The following is a 14,694-nucleotide window of genomic DNA, read 5'->3' as shown; positions in this document are numbered from 1 at the left end:
TCGTCAGGGTCTCACCAAACATACCTTCGGTCTCCTCCTTTGCCTTTGTCAGCTTCTCCTGAACCAGCTTCAAGCTCAGCTCGACTTGAGTATGTTTTTGTTCCAGCTCTGAGTAGCGAGCCACAAGATCACAGGAGTTCTGCGAAGAACCAATCGACTAAACGTCAAATGTAACTCACTTCCGAGTGAAAAAGGGAAAAACACACGTTTCTAAGACTACAGCCGAATACAAGCATTCGACCGTAGTCTCGGGGACTACACCCAGTGGGTGCACTCAGCGTGCCCCCACTAATCCTGTTGAAGACAAAGTCGACCAGTCGACCTCAAAAAAAAAAAAAACAGTGTGCGAGACACATTCTCTAAGACTGTGATCAACTGCAAGCAGTCGACCACAGTCTCGGGGACTACACCCAGTGGGTGCACTCAGCGTGCCCCCACCGGTTTGCGAAATCCAGTCAACCAGTCGACTGACAGAAAGATTGACATCATAAAGCCTAAGGCCGACTGCCAGCAGTCGACCTTAGCCTTGGGGACTACACCCAGCGGGTGCACTCAGCGTGCCCCCGCTAACACGGAGTTTATTCGACACACCCAGTGGGTGACTAATATAAATTCCGGAAAAGAAAAGTTTTTGGTAGCATATCCAACAGAACAAACAGCGGTCGACTGACCTGGACATTGCTTTGGAGGGCAGAACTGGCGTCATAAGCTGCCTGGCTCGCGTCCCGGATGGTCTTCAGCTGCTCCATCATGAGTCCCGCCTGGCGTATCGCCTCCTTCGCTGCGCCATCTTGGTCCTCCGGGACGTGGTGTGTCATGAAGAGGGAAGGCTGCTGAGCACTCGTCAGTGGATTCGCGAAGGTCACCGTGTGTCGAGTGGTGTTCTCTTCCTCCACAGTCAGAATTTCAGGCGCCGGCACATCCTGAGGCACCTTACTGGCGGACGCTTTCTGACTCCTCCTGTGCTTCAGCGGCTCTTCATCCTCATCATCATCAGGAAGATCGATAACAGTGTTGGGTGGAGCTGCGGAGAAGGATCAGGATCAGAGATCGCGAGTCAGTCGACTAAGAATGGTATTAAGAACACAGTACCTGGATTCGAAGTTGCTGCATCCTCCATCTCGTGGTCATCGGCCCGGGCCGAGGTCTCAGAAGTAGCAGCACTGCAACTCCAAAGGATCAGTCGACTAACCTCAGCGTCGACCAGAGATAAAGTTCGCACAGAATAAGAAAATATGAGCAACACAATTACCCTGATATGGTGGGGATGGACACCTTCATCTTCGGCAGGAGCTTGGTCGGCTTCGATGAGGCCGCCCTGGGCTGCTTCGGCGCCTTTTCAGTCGGCGCTGGAGAGGTGGTCCGAGGGCGCTTGGTCGACTGAGTGGCGGTCGCAACCCCCTTACCACGTTCGGTCGAAGGGTCGTGGACAAGCTTCGACCGCCTTTCTGAGCGCGGTGGAACGACCTCCTCCTCCTCTTCTTCCTCGTCCTCGATGTCATCTTCATCACCTTCATCATCATCATCGTCGTCATCATCCCCTGCAGCATCCGAGTCCCATTCCTCCTCTTCCTGGCTCTCGCCCCCACTCGCCTCGCCCCCGCTCGCCTCGCCTTCCTCAGTCTAAGCTTGTGCCCCATTGGGCATCGAGTACAACTCGGTGAAGGCCTAGCAGATGCCCAAACAAAGATCAGTCGACCAGTCGACAGGGTTAGCAGAAATGAATACGACAAGGACACAATGGAAAGCAGAGCAAGTGTACCTTGTTTGGGTCGCTGTTGTGGTCGAGTGGAGGAACCCTTCTGGCTCCGCGCGGGTTGTCCCTGTTTCCGGTAACGGCTACCATCCATCTTTCCAGAGTGGCATCGTCGACTTCTTCTGGATGGACTCTAGTCTCGTCTTCGGGCCCACAGTACAACCACATGCAGTGGCTCCGGAATTGAAGGGGTTGGATGCGACGCCTGAGGAAGACCTCCAGAAGATCCATGCCCGTCACCCCCTCCCGAACCAACTGCACCACGCGCTCCATCAACATCTTCACGTCGGCTTTCTCCTCCGGAATCAGCTTCAGAGGGGAGGGCTTGTTCACTCGGTCCATGGTAAAATGGAGGGAGTCCACTCGACTGCCCTGGCGTCGACTGGACCTGACAGTAGAACCAAGTCGACTGCCAACCTCTGACGGACTCGGGAAAGGACATGGGCGGGAAGGTGCTATTATTCCTCACCTGAATCCCCAGGCCCCCACACATTTGGACGACTCGGGTCTTCTCATCACCTGGGCTCGCCTTCTTCACGGTCTGAGAGCGACACGTGAAGATACGTTTGAACAAACCCCAGTGCGGCCGACAGCCCAAGAAACCCTCACACATGGACACGAATGCAGCAAGATAGGCAATGGAGTTTGGGGTAAAGTGGTGGAGCTGCGCTCCAAAGAAATTCAAGAAGCCACGGAAGAAAATGCTTGGCGGCAAGGAAAACCCACGATCAACATGAGTGGCCAGAAGCACACACTCACCCTCTTCTGGCTGTGGCTGCCACTCCTTCCCCGGCAACCTCGCAGCTCCGTGAGGGATCAAGCCCTCGTTGGCCATGTCGAGGAGGTCCTTCTCCGTGATGGTCGACTGGATCCAGTCTCCTTGGACCCAGCCTTTCGGCAGGCGGGATCTGGACGAGGACCCTCTGCGGCTGGTGGATCTCCCCTTCGCCTTCTCCGATGCCGACGCCTTCTTGGCACGCTCCAGCACCGCCGCCTTCTCCTTGGCCATGGTCGCCGGTGAGATGCATGAAGGGAAGTGGTGCGGGGGCGAGAGCGAGCACGCTGAGCAGGGAGGAAGGAAGCAGAAGGAGAGAGGGAGAATGCTGAGGCGCAGCACAGAAATCCTCGCCGGGCACATTTATAAGGTCCCTTCCGAGTGGCTGACATGTGGGCCCGGTCGATCTAATCATATCTGGGAGCAGTTATGAGGACTGGATACGTGGCGAAAAAGGCGGCGCGGAGATCGAGGCGTCTATGCCCCGTCCCATCCGAACGCCGCGGTCTGCCCCGCTTCGCGCGCGCCCCCAAATTTCGCACCCCGCGGAATCCGCGAGCAACAAATCAGTCTGTCAGACGCGGTGTTTCCGGCGATCCGTCGCTCGGAGATCGTCGAAGCTCGAAAGATCACTCGACACAAAAATAGAATGGATCGAGTCGACCGAAGACAAATTGCTCCCTGTCAACGAAGAGATTCTTTGATCCAGAACAGCGCACAACTAGAGCGCAAAGGTTAATCGGAAACGACATCAACTCCTTCTTCACTCGAAGCCTCAATCCATTCAGGGGCTAATGATGGGGTTATGTACCTAGGGTAGGGTCATGGACCTGTTCCAAGTAACTTACCCTAGGACATCCCTAGAAGAGGTCGCCTTCCAGTCGACCAACGAGGATTCACTCGACTGGCCTGAAGGACTCGACCACGAAGACTCACTCGACCACCAGGAGGTCAAGAGGCACTCTGCACCGCAACGGCCTGTAATTAAGTAGACTTTATGATACTAAAGGCACTTTATGTGGGGCGTTACCAGTAACGCCCCAGACTTAACTCACCTTAAACCCTCTCCTACGTGGGCTGGCTGGGGTCCTGGCGCACTCTATATAAGCCACCCCCCTTCACAGGCAGAGGGGTTCGGCACCTTGTAATCCATACATTGATAATCCACTCGACCGCCTCCGGGCTCCGAGACGTAGGGCTGTTACTTCTTCCGAGAAGGGCCTGAACTCGTACATCCTTTGTGCATACAACCTCTCCATAGCTAGGACCTTGCCTCTCCATACCTACCCCCACTCTACTGTCAGGCTTAGAACCACGACAGAGGGACCACCCCACCAGCATCCGCCATGGCGGATTCGCCGCATTGGTTCTAGACCCGATCGTCGATGGATTTCACCTCACCAGAGTCCTGATGGACGGCGGCAGCAGCCTGAACCTGCTTTATCAGGACACAGTGCGCAAAATGGGCATCGACCCCTCAAGGATTAAACCTACCAAGACGACCTTTAAAGGCATCATACCAGGTGTAGAAGCCAATTGTACAAGCTCAGTTACACTGGAAGTGGTCTTCGGATCCCCGGATAACTTCCGGAGCGAGGAGTTAATCTTCGACATAGTCTCGTTCCGCAGCGGCTATCATGCCCTGCTCAGACGTACCGCGTTCGCAAAATTCAACGCGGTGCCGCACTACGCATACCTCAAGCTCAAGATGTCAGGCCCTCGAGGAGTCATCACGGTCAACGGAAACACTGAACATTCTCTCCGCACGGAGGAACATACAGCGGCTCTCACGGCAGAAGTACAATGCAGCCTCTTAAGGCAATTCTCGAGTCCGGCCGTTAAGTGGCCGGACACAGCTAAGCGCACCCGGAGTAACCTACAACAAGACCACCTGGCACATGCCGAGCACGTGTAGCTGTGTGGCCCCAACCCCAGCCCCTGTAAAACGTCAAGACAGGTCCTTCGCGTATACCATTACGCTCTGAAGATACCATGGGCATGGGGAGAGGGGCGCGACCACGATAGGCCCAGACTGCGGCTCAACGACACCAGGGGCTCTCAAGTGTGTCGTTCTTTTTCTTTTTTCTTTTTATTCTCCTTTTTATTTTTACCCACAGGACTCCGTTCGTCAAAGGCCATGTCCGGTAGTAGACCTGCCGAACTCACGATGCAACAGCCAGGGAAGAAGAAATGCTACAGCGAATACCCAGGTGGTCTCCATTACGAGCATTAAATCTGTTTTATGCACCATTCCGCAGCCTACCCCTGGAGGGGGACATGTTTAACAGTCCCATCCCTTGCTTATCGCACCATTTGTATCGTTCTGCACTTATAGCAGTTTTTCTTGAATAAGTAATGCAACACCTTTTTGCTTCTAATTGCATTTCTCTTTTATACATATGTTCATTTATGACATTACGCATCTGTACGCTTCGGTACGGCTAAATACACCAGGGGCTTATGTTTCCTGCATCAAGGTGTGATAAGTCCAAACACTTTCACAAGTGCGGCACCCCGAACTTATAGCACTATATGCATCAGCTCCGAATCATGTCTTGGGTCAATAGTTGGGTTTGCCCGGCTCCCATGTTTTGGTACCTTACGTTCCGTTGTATCGGCTAAGGTAGCACTGGGAGAACCACTGCGATTGCGCCCCAGTTGAGTTGGGTTAACGCCTCAGTGGAGAAAGCTAAAACTGACCGTCATGATGAGGCGAGAGCTGGTCGCTGTTCGAGAGGTTTTTTGCGAGTCCCTAAAGACTTATGCCGCTTAGAGCGAGGAGCCGGTTTTTATCCGGCCCAGGCGTGGATAGCGCCCCAAATTCGGCCTTCCGAAGATTAGGGGCTTTGCCGAAATTTAAAATTATAGAATTCTATGGCTAAGTGAGAGTGTTCAAGCATTATAAGTCCGGTTGCCTTGTTCATTGTGTTGAGCGCCTCCCTAGATGGACCCAAATATGGGAACAAGAGTGCTCAAATTTATCCCGAACACCCCAGCACTCGTAGCATGGGGGCTGAAGCCGACGACTTGCCATCTCTCAAATTTGATAAACAGCCGCACAGAAGGTAATATTTTAAATTAAAATGCGTTGCTTAGTGCAAATGAACTAAGTTTTCAGAGCACAGGATAACAAAATGCGAGCCTACTCAAATATTACATCTTTGGAGCAATCACCCGCAATAGTGCGGGCGCCCTTTAGCACACTCTTATAATACATCTCGGGCGTGCGATGCTCCTTACCCTCCGGTGGTGGGTCCGTCACGAGCTTCTGGGCATCCATCTTGCCCCAGTGCACCTTTGCACAGGCAAGGGCCCGACGGGCACCTTCAATACAGGCGGAGTGCTTGATGACTTCAACTCACGGGCACGCATCCACCAGCCGCCGCACCAGGCCGAAGTAGCTCCCAGGCATGGCCTCCTTAGGCCACAGCCTAACTATGAGGCCCTTCATGGCCTGTTCGGCCGCCTTTTGGAGCTCGACCAGCTGCTTCAGCTGGTCGCTTAGGGGCACCGGATGTCCGGCCTCAGCATAGTAAGACCAGAAGACCTTCTCCGTCGAGCTCCCATCCTCGGCCCGGTAGAACGCGGCAGCATCGGACACGCTGCGAGGGAGATCTGCGAACGCTCCTGGAGAGCTCCGAATTCGGGTAAGCGACAGGTAATTAACACTCACATGCTTACTTTGCATGAAAAATGCCTTACCCGCTGCTATTTTCTTTACCGCCTCGATCTCCTAGAGGGCCTTGTAGGCTTCGGCCTTAGTGGCTTTGGCACTCTCAAGAGCCGTCGCAAGCTCAGACTCTCGAGTCTTCGAGTCACGCTCCAGGCACTCATGTTTCTGCACGAGATCCTGGAGCTCTTGTTGTACCTCCGCCAACCGCGCCTCCTGCTTCTCTCGCTCGGTGCGCTCCGCAGCCGCATCACGTTCGGCCGCGGCCACCGCCTCTTTCAGGGTCGCCACCTCGTTATGGCCCCTTCAATACCCACGTTATCCTTGTCATTCTTTTTGCAACAAAAATCCTTTTCTGTAAGGTACAATTTTAGTAAGGTGTTACTCACCTTCCTTGTCCTCGAGCTGCTTCTTGGCACGGCCGAGCTCGTTCTCGGACCGCTCAAGGTTTTTCTTCAAAGTATTGACCTCCGTAGTCAGTGCGGCAGAGGTCAGCAGCACAGCCTGCAATCCCATATTGACATATTTTTTATGACTCCTGCGTATATCTTCTTAGATCCTCAGTCCGGCTTTTCTTTCCGAACACCAAACCGAGCATCAGGGGCTACTGTCTATGCGGTACTATTTTACATATCTCAAAATTCTTACCTCAAAGCCTGTTAGAAGGCTGCTGCAGGTTTCGGTCAGCCCGCTCTTGGCGAGCTGCACCTTCTGAATCACCGCACTCATAACAGTGCGGTTTTCCTCTTCGATGGAGGCTCTATTGAGAGCCTCCAGCAAGCTATCTGGCGCCTCCGGTTGGACGGAGGCTGCCGGTGTCATGGTCTTGCCCTTCTTACGAAGGGGCCGCCCGCCGGACTCCGGAGCCACTATGGGATCCGGAGCCGAGTCCGGTGCAAAGTCCGGGAGGTTGTCCTGCGACACCTCCGGGGCCTCCTCCTCCTGGCGGGTCCCTTCCTGGGATCCCAACTCGGCGTCGTCCGTGTCACGGGGGGTGGAGGTGGTCGGAAGAGAATCCATATCCGACGCACCTAAGGACCCGCTCGACGAAGCGGGGAGATCCTCCTTGGGCGGACTGTAGGGTTGTATGCGGCATTAGAAAGACATTGCATGGCAAAAAAGATAAACCATGAAGTTATTCGGGAGTCCGGATACTCACGACCTTGCCAGGGGCTTGGCCCTTGGAGGCCAGTCCTCGTTGTTGTCACTGGTGTTGGCAGAGCAGTCCGTGGGAAGAGGTTTTCCCTTCTTGGACCCTTCGGCCTCCCTTGTTGGGGAGGCATTCCTTTTCTTCTCTCCCCCCGCTGGGGAAGAGGCTTTCTTCTTCTCCTCCTCACCTTGGTGAGAGGAGTCGGCCTCGGATTCATCATCCGATAGCACCTGAAAACGGGAACTCTTCCGAGTCCCCGTGGCCTTCTTCTTGGCCTTCTTCTCCGGCACCACATGGGGTGCCGGAACCAGCAGCCCCGTCAAACGGGCATCCGCTGGGTCCTCTGGCAATGGGGCCAGACAGATAGCCTATGCGGCCTTCTTCAGCCAGTCCTGTCAAAGGAAAGGGAGTTTAGATCCCGCATAGAGTCAAACTATGGAAAACACGCGTCCCTTAAAGGACAGAATCACTTACCTCATCAGCTGGACGCTCCAAGCTGAATCCGCGATCTTCGGTAGCGTATGCGGGACCCTCGGCGCCCTTGAACAACACCTTCCAGACATCTTCGTACGTAGTGTCGAAGAGCCCATTCAGATTCTGGTGCTACGCCGGATCGAACTCCCACATGTTGAAGCCCCTTCGTTGGCACGGGAGAATCTGGCGGATGAGCATGACCTGGATTACGTTGACAAGCTTGAGCTTCTTGTCCACTAGCTTATGGATGCAAGCTTGGAGTCCGGTCAGCTCCTCCAAATCACCCCATGTCCGGCCGCTCTCTTTCCAGGAGGTGAGCCGTGTGGGGATGCCGGATCTGAATTCGGGGGCCGCTGCCCATTCAGGGTCACATGGCTGGGTGATATAGAACCACCCCGATTGCCACCCCTTGATGGCTTCCACGAAAGTGCCCTAGAGCCAGGTAACGTGGGACATCCTGCCCACCATGGCACCTCCGCACTCCGCTTGACTGCCCTTTACAACCTTCGGCTTGACACTGAAGGTCTTGAGCCATAAGCCGAAGTGGGGCTGGATGCAGAGGAAGGCCTCGCACACGACGATAAACGCCGAGATGTTGAGGATGAAATTCGGGGCCAAATCATGGAAGTCCAAGCCGTAGTAGAACATGAGCCCCCAGACAAAGGGATGGAGTGGGAATCCCAGTCCGCGGAGGAAATGGGGAAGGAATACTACCCTCTCATGGGGCTTGGGGGTGGGGACAAGCTCTCCCTCGATGGGGAGCCGGTGCGCGATGTCGCTGGATAAGTATCCAGCGTTGCGCAGCTTCTGGATCTGCCCCTCCGTGACGGAGGAGGCCATCCACTTGCCTCCTGCTCCGGACATAGTTGGAGAAGGTTGAGGTGAGATGTGCGGGCTTGGGCGCTGGAGCTCGGGTTCACAGAGATGGATAAGCCAAGGAGGAAGAAAGCGCAGGTAATAGGGTTGGATCTCTATCCCCTTATATGGGCGGACGAAAACATGCGTCCCCACCGGCCCGATAAAACTCACTTATCTCCCAAGCGCTGCAATCAATGGCGCGGTTGGGTTACCCACGTCTGTATTGATGGGAATCCCAGAATAAGGGGAACACGATCTCTGCTTCGACAAGACGTTCCAAGGAAACCGCTTCGCTAAACGCGCTGAGGTGCTATAGTAAAAACAATTCGAGTAAAGGCTTGGTAGTGACGTGACGACACGCCATCAAATACGTCAGCAGATTGAACTTGTGCAAATATTATTCTCTCTACGGGGGTATGTGGAAATTATTTTGCAGAGCCGGACACTATCCTGGTGTTCACAATCTTCTATGAATTATTCGAAGGGAGAACCCACCTTGCAATGCCGAAGACAACATGCGCACCGGACTCGTCATCATTGAAGCCTGGTTCAGGGGCTACTGAGGGAGTCCCGGACTAGGGGGTGTCCGGATAGCCGAACTACCATCATCGGCCGGACTCCAAGACTATGAAGATACAAGATTGAAGACTTCGTCCCATGTCCGGATGGGACTTTCCTTGGCGTGGAAGGCAAGCTTGGCGATACGGATATGTAGATCTCCTACCATTGTAACCGACTCTTTGTAACCCTACCCCTCTCCGGTGTCTATATAAAGTGGATGGCTTTAGTCCGTAGGACGAACAACAATCATACCATAGGCTAGCTTCTAGGGTTTAGCCTCCTTGATCTCGTGGTAGATCTACTCTTGTAACACACATCATCAATATTAATCAAGCAGGACGTAGGGTTTTACCTCCATCAAGAGGGCCCGAAACTGGGTAAAACACCATGTCCCTCGTCTCCTGTTACCATCCGCCTAGACGCACAGTTCGGGACCCCCTACCCGAGATCCTCCGGTTTTGACACCGACAACTATCATCTACTCGAAGAGACCCTTGGAGCTCCTTCACATGGATCTCTTTGGGCCTCCATCCTTTGATATTCTTGGGGGTAGGAAGTATTGCTTGGAGATCGTGGATGACTACTCAAGATATACTTGGGTATATTTCTTCAAGAGGGAGAGCGAGACTTAACAAACCGTCATCGCCTTTGCAAATGAAGATCAACGGCAACATGATGCAAAGATCTTGATCATAAGCAGTGACAATGGCACCGAGTTAAAGAACTACACCTTGGATGAGTTTCTCAGTGATGAGGGGATCAAGCATCAGTATGCCGCACCTTACACCCCTCAACAAAATGGTGTAGCCGAGAGGAAGAACCGTACGTTGATGGATGCAGCAAGGACCATGATGGCGGAGTTCAAGTCTCCTTATAACTTTTGGGCCGAACCCATCAACACAGCATGTCATGCATCAAATCGGCTCTACCTCCACAAAGGCTTGAACAAGACTCTCTATGAAATACTTACCGGTAACAAGCCCAACCTCAAGTACTTCCGGGTGTTCGGGTGTAAGTGTTTCATTCTCAAGAAAGGTGTTCGTTTGTCCAAATTTGAGGCTAGATCTTATGAGGGCATATTTGTTGGTTATGCTACAAACTCTCATTCTTACCGTGTCCTCAACAAGTCCACTGGACTCCTTGAGGAGACCTGTAACATGGAGTTTGATGAAAATAACGGCTCCCAAGTGGAGCAAAGTGATACTTGTGATGTAGGTGATGAAATTACTCCTCAAGCCATAAGAAGAATGGGTGTTGGTCATATCCTACCCATTGAGGAACCCCTTGTGGCCGAAGGAGAAGGACAATGCTCCACTCAAGTGGAGCCATCACCAACCCAAGACCCACACGCTTCCGAAGAACAAAGTGAAGGCCCTCAACCTCATGAACAAGATCAAGGGCAAGATCAACCTCAAGATGATGGTGAACCACCAAATGATGCCCAAGGTCAAGTTCTTCCCTTCGAGAAAGTTCAAGATCAAGGGCAAGCTCAAGATGGCGCTCAAGATGATCAAGTTACCCCTCCTCTCTTGACATCTGAGGAGGATTTAGAGTGTCGTGCCGCGAAGATCGCTTCCAAGCTCACCACCAAAGGTCATCTTACGGAGAATGTGGTTGGAAGCCTAAGAAAGGGGGTAAGCACTCATAGACAATTAGCAAACTATTGTGAACAACATGCGTTTGTTTCTTGTTTCGAACCCCAAAAGGTTTATGAGGCGCTCGAGGACCCGGATTGGCTCAATGCCATGCATGAAGAACTCAACAACTTCGAGCATAACCATGTGTGGAAATTAGTGCCAAGGCCAACCGGGAATCATAATGTCATAGGAACCAGGTGGATATTCAAGAACAAGCAAGATGCTCATGGGATCATTGTTCGCAACAAGGCTTTCTTGGTGGCACAAGGCTACTCCCAAGTCGAGGGTATCGACTACAGTGAAACCTTTGCTCCCATTGCTCGCCTTGAATCTATTCGTTTGTCGATTGCTTATGCTTCTCATCATAATTTCACGTTGCAACAAATGGATGTGAAGAGTGCTTTTCTTAATGGTCCCACTAATGAGTTGGTGTATGTCAAACAACCCCCCGTGTTCGAAGATCCCTACTTCCCCGATCATGTGTACCAACTCCACAAGGCGCTCTATGGCCTTAAACAAGCCCCACGTGCATTGTATGAGCATCTTACGGAGTTGTTACAAGACCGTGGGTTCGAAATCGGGAAAATCGACCCCACTTTTTTTCTAAGAAGGTCAAAGGGGAGTTGTTTGTGTGCCAACTATATGTTGATGATATTATTTTTGGTTCTCCTAAGAAAGCTTTCAATGAAGAATTTGCCGCACTCATGACCTTAAAGTTCAAGATGTCTATGATGGGAGAGTTGAAGTTCTTCCTCGGGAACGAAATCAAGCAAAGAAGAGAAGGAACCTTCATCAACCAAGCCAAATACACTCAAGACATTCTAAAGAGATTGAAGCTAAGTGATGTCAAGCCGGCTTCCACCCCAATGCCCACCAAGTGCCAACTTGACATTGATCCAAATGGTAAAGCGGTGGATCAAAAGGTATATCGCTCCATGATTGGCTCCTTTCTTTACCTTTGTGCATCTAGACCGGATATCATGTTGAGTGTGGGAATTTGTGCATGGTTCCAAGCCGCACCAAAGGAAAGCCACTTTGTGGCGGTCAAGAAAACCTTTCGATATTTGGCTCATACCCCAAACTTTGGCTTATGGTACCCAAGAGGAGCAAACTTCAAACTTGAAGGATATTCGGATTCCGATTGGGCGGGAAACAAAGTGGATAGGAAGTCCACTTCCGGAGGGTGCCAATACCTTGGTTGCTCTTTGGTCAGTTGGTCTTCCAAGAAGCAAAGTTGTGTGTCTCTCTCGTCCACCGAAGCGGAGTATGTGGCGGCCGGTAGTTGTTGTGCACAACTCTTATGGATGAGGAAAACTTTAAAGGATTACGGTGTCATTTGTGACAAAGTGCCTCTTTGGTGTGACAATGAAAGTGCCATCAAGATTTCTCTCAACCCAGTGCAACACTTCAAGACGAAGCATATTGAGATTTGGTATCACTTCATCCGGGATCATATTAGGCGAGGGGAGATCGAGCTCAACTATGTCAACACTCATGATAACCTTGTAGATATTTTCATGAAGCCCTTGGATGAAGCAAGATTTTGCGAGTTAAGGAATGAGCTAAATATCATTGATTCGAGCAATGTGACTTGAACCCTTGCACACCCCACCACACTCAACTTGTTGTCTAGTTTAGTTGTAGGCATGGACATAGGGGGAGTGTTGTTCTCGCAATGAACTCTCCCTCCCCCCATTATGCATATATTGACCAACTCTTTCACATAGCCATTTTTGATGGTACTTGTGCTTCAAAGATGTGTTTTGGTCATGGGCCCTGTCGGTGTCAAAACCGGCGGATCTCGGATAGGGGGTCCCGAACTGTGCGTCTAAGGCTAATGGTAACAGGAGGCTGGGGACACGATGTTTACCCAGGTTCGGGCCCTCTCGATGGAGGTAATACCCTAGTTCCTCCTTGATTGATCTTGATGATATGAGTATTACAAGAGTTGATCTACCACGAGATTGTAGAGGCTAAACCCTAGAAGCTAGCCTATGATTATGATTGTTCTTGTCCTACGGACTAAACCCTCAGGTTTATATAGACACTAGAGGGGGCTAGGGTTACACAGAGTCGGTTAAAGAGAAGGAGATCTACACATCCAAATCGCCAAGCTTGCCTTCCACGCAAAGGAGAGTCCCAATCCGGACATGGGGCGAAGTCTTCAATCTTGTATCTTCATAGTCCAACAGTCCGGCCAAAGTATATAGTCCGGCTGTCCGAGGACCCCCTAATCCAGGACACCCTCAGTAGCCCCTGAACCAGGCTTCAATGACGATGACTCCGGCGCGCAGATTGTCTTCGGCATTGCAAGGCGGGTTCCATCTCCGAATACTCCAAGGTAGTTTTTGAACACATGAATCGTGTCCGGCTCTGCAAAAAAAAATTCCACATACAACCGCAGAGAGTATAATTTCTCACGAATCTAATCTGCTGACGATTTTTCTTGGCATGACACTGCGGCCCGGTCATTATTCGAACCGTTTTTCCTAGCCTGCCACTACACCTATTGCGAGGCGGTTTTATTGGCATGTCTTGTAGAAGCAGAGATCGTGTTCCCCTTATTACGGGATTCTCATCAATACGGGTGTGGGTAACCCAACTACGCCCGTTAGTATGACTCCTCGATTTTAGGCAAGTTCTAGACGGTCATGCTGATGACGCTTGATATTCACCCCCTTTATAGAGGGATCGGGCCATGTCCCTTTCTCCCACGCTTGCTCCTTCCCCTAACTCCAGTTCCAACACACAAAGCTCAGGCTTAAGCGCTTCGGACCTTCAATCATGTCCAGATCCAACCTTGAAGGTCGGTGTATGGCCTCGTTTGTCACAGAGGAGGACATCGAGAAGCTCAGAGAAGCTCGAGGCACAAAGTGGGCGGCCGCCCCTACCTTCCGCTCGGGCCCTCCGCCTCAATTGGTGTCATGGGTCAATGAGGGACTGGACTGGGGTCCTGCTAATGACGTACCGGCATTGCAGAGCCACATTCGGGATCTTCATGAGAGGGATGTTAGCCTCATCAAAATAATTCAAGTAATGCTAGTTCGTCGGGTCCTGCCGTGCAAACGTCGACCTCTCCGGATGTGGGAGTTCAACCCAGAGGGACCGTGAACTATTCAGCACTTCTTCGGCATGACGCTCGAAGGGATGTATCGGTTATTCTTTGGACCACGAATAAAGTGTCCGGACACCACCGAGGATGTGGGCTTGAACTGCAATCATGCAGATACCCAAGTAAGTAACTCTGCAACCAAACACGCTATTCATGTTTATCATAACATTATTCTGAAAACTATTCGCGACCAGGATTGTCTCAGAAAGGCGGATAGGATCAGGTGTCCGGCCCCTCTTCCCGAAGGCTCGCCGAATCTTGTGTTAACCAGGATGCTTAAACGCACACCCTATCAAGTGCCATCGGGAGAGGATGAAGGGAGGAGTAGAGAAGCCGAAAGCGGGCTTCATACATTGCACATCCAAACCGGGAGAATTAATGTCTCCACGAAGGAGGATAACCGGGGAGGTGAATCTAAAATTCCCTCCCCCCGAGGGAAGAAAAGGGCCACCTCCGAAGACTTGGAAGCGGAGGTGTCCAAACAGGGGAAGAAACCTTCGCCAGGGGCCCTTCCCTAGAGGGCGTCCTCGCCACACAGCGCCCGCAAACGGGCCAACCCTCCATCGAGTTGTAAGTGAAAAAGTACTTTGATAAATATATCCTGCTTTATCTCTAAGAACAATAATCGAGTCCTATCTTGCAGTCCGGATCGTAGCCCTTCTCAACAGAGTTCGTCCTCGGGGATCTTCTTCCGGAGATGA

Source organism: Triticum dicoccoides, chromosome 6B (genome assembly GCF_002162155.2).
Source record: "Triticum dicoccoides isolate Atlit2015 ecotype Zavitan chromosome 6B, WEW_v2.0, whole genome shotgun sequence".
In the NCBI taxonomy this organism is placed as follows: Eukaryota; Viridiplantae; Streptophyta; class Magnoliopsida; order Poales; family Poaceae; genus Triticum; species Triticum dicoccoides.
This window is presented reverse-complemented; position numbering follows the sequence as displayed.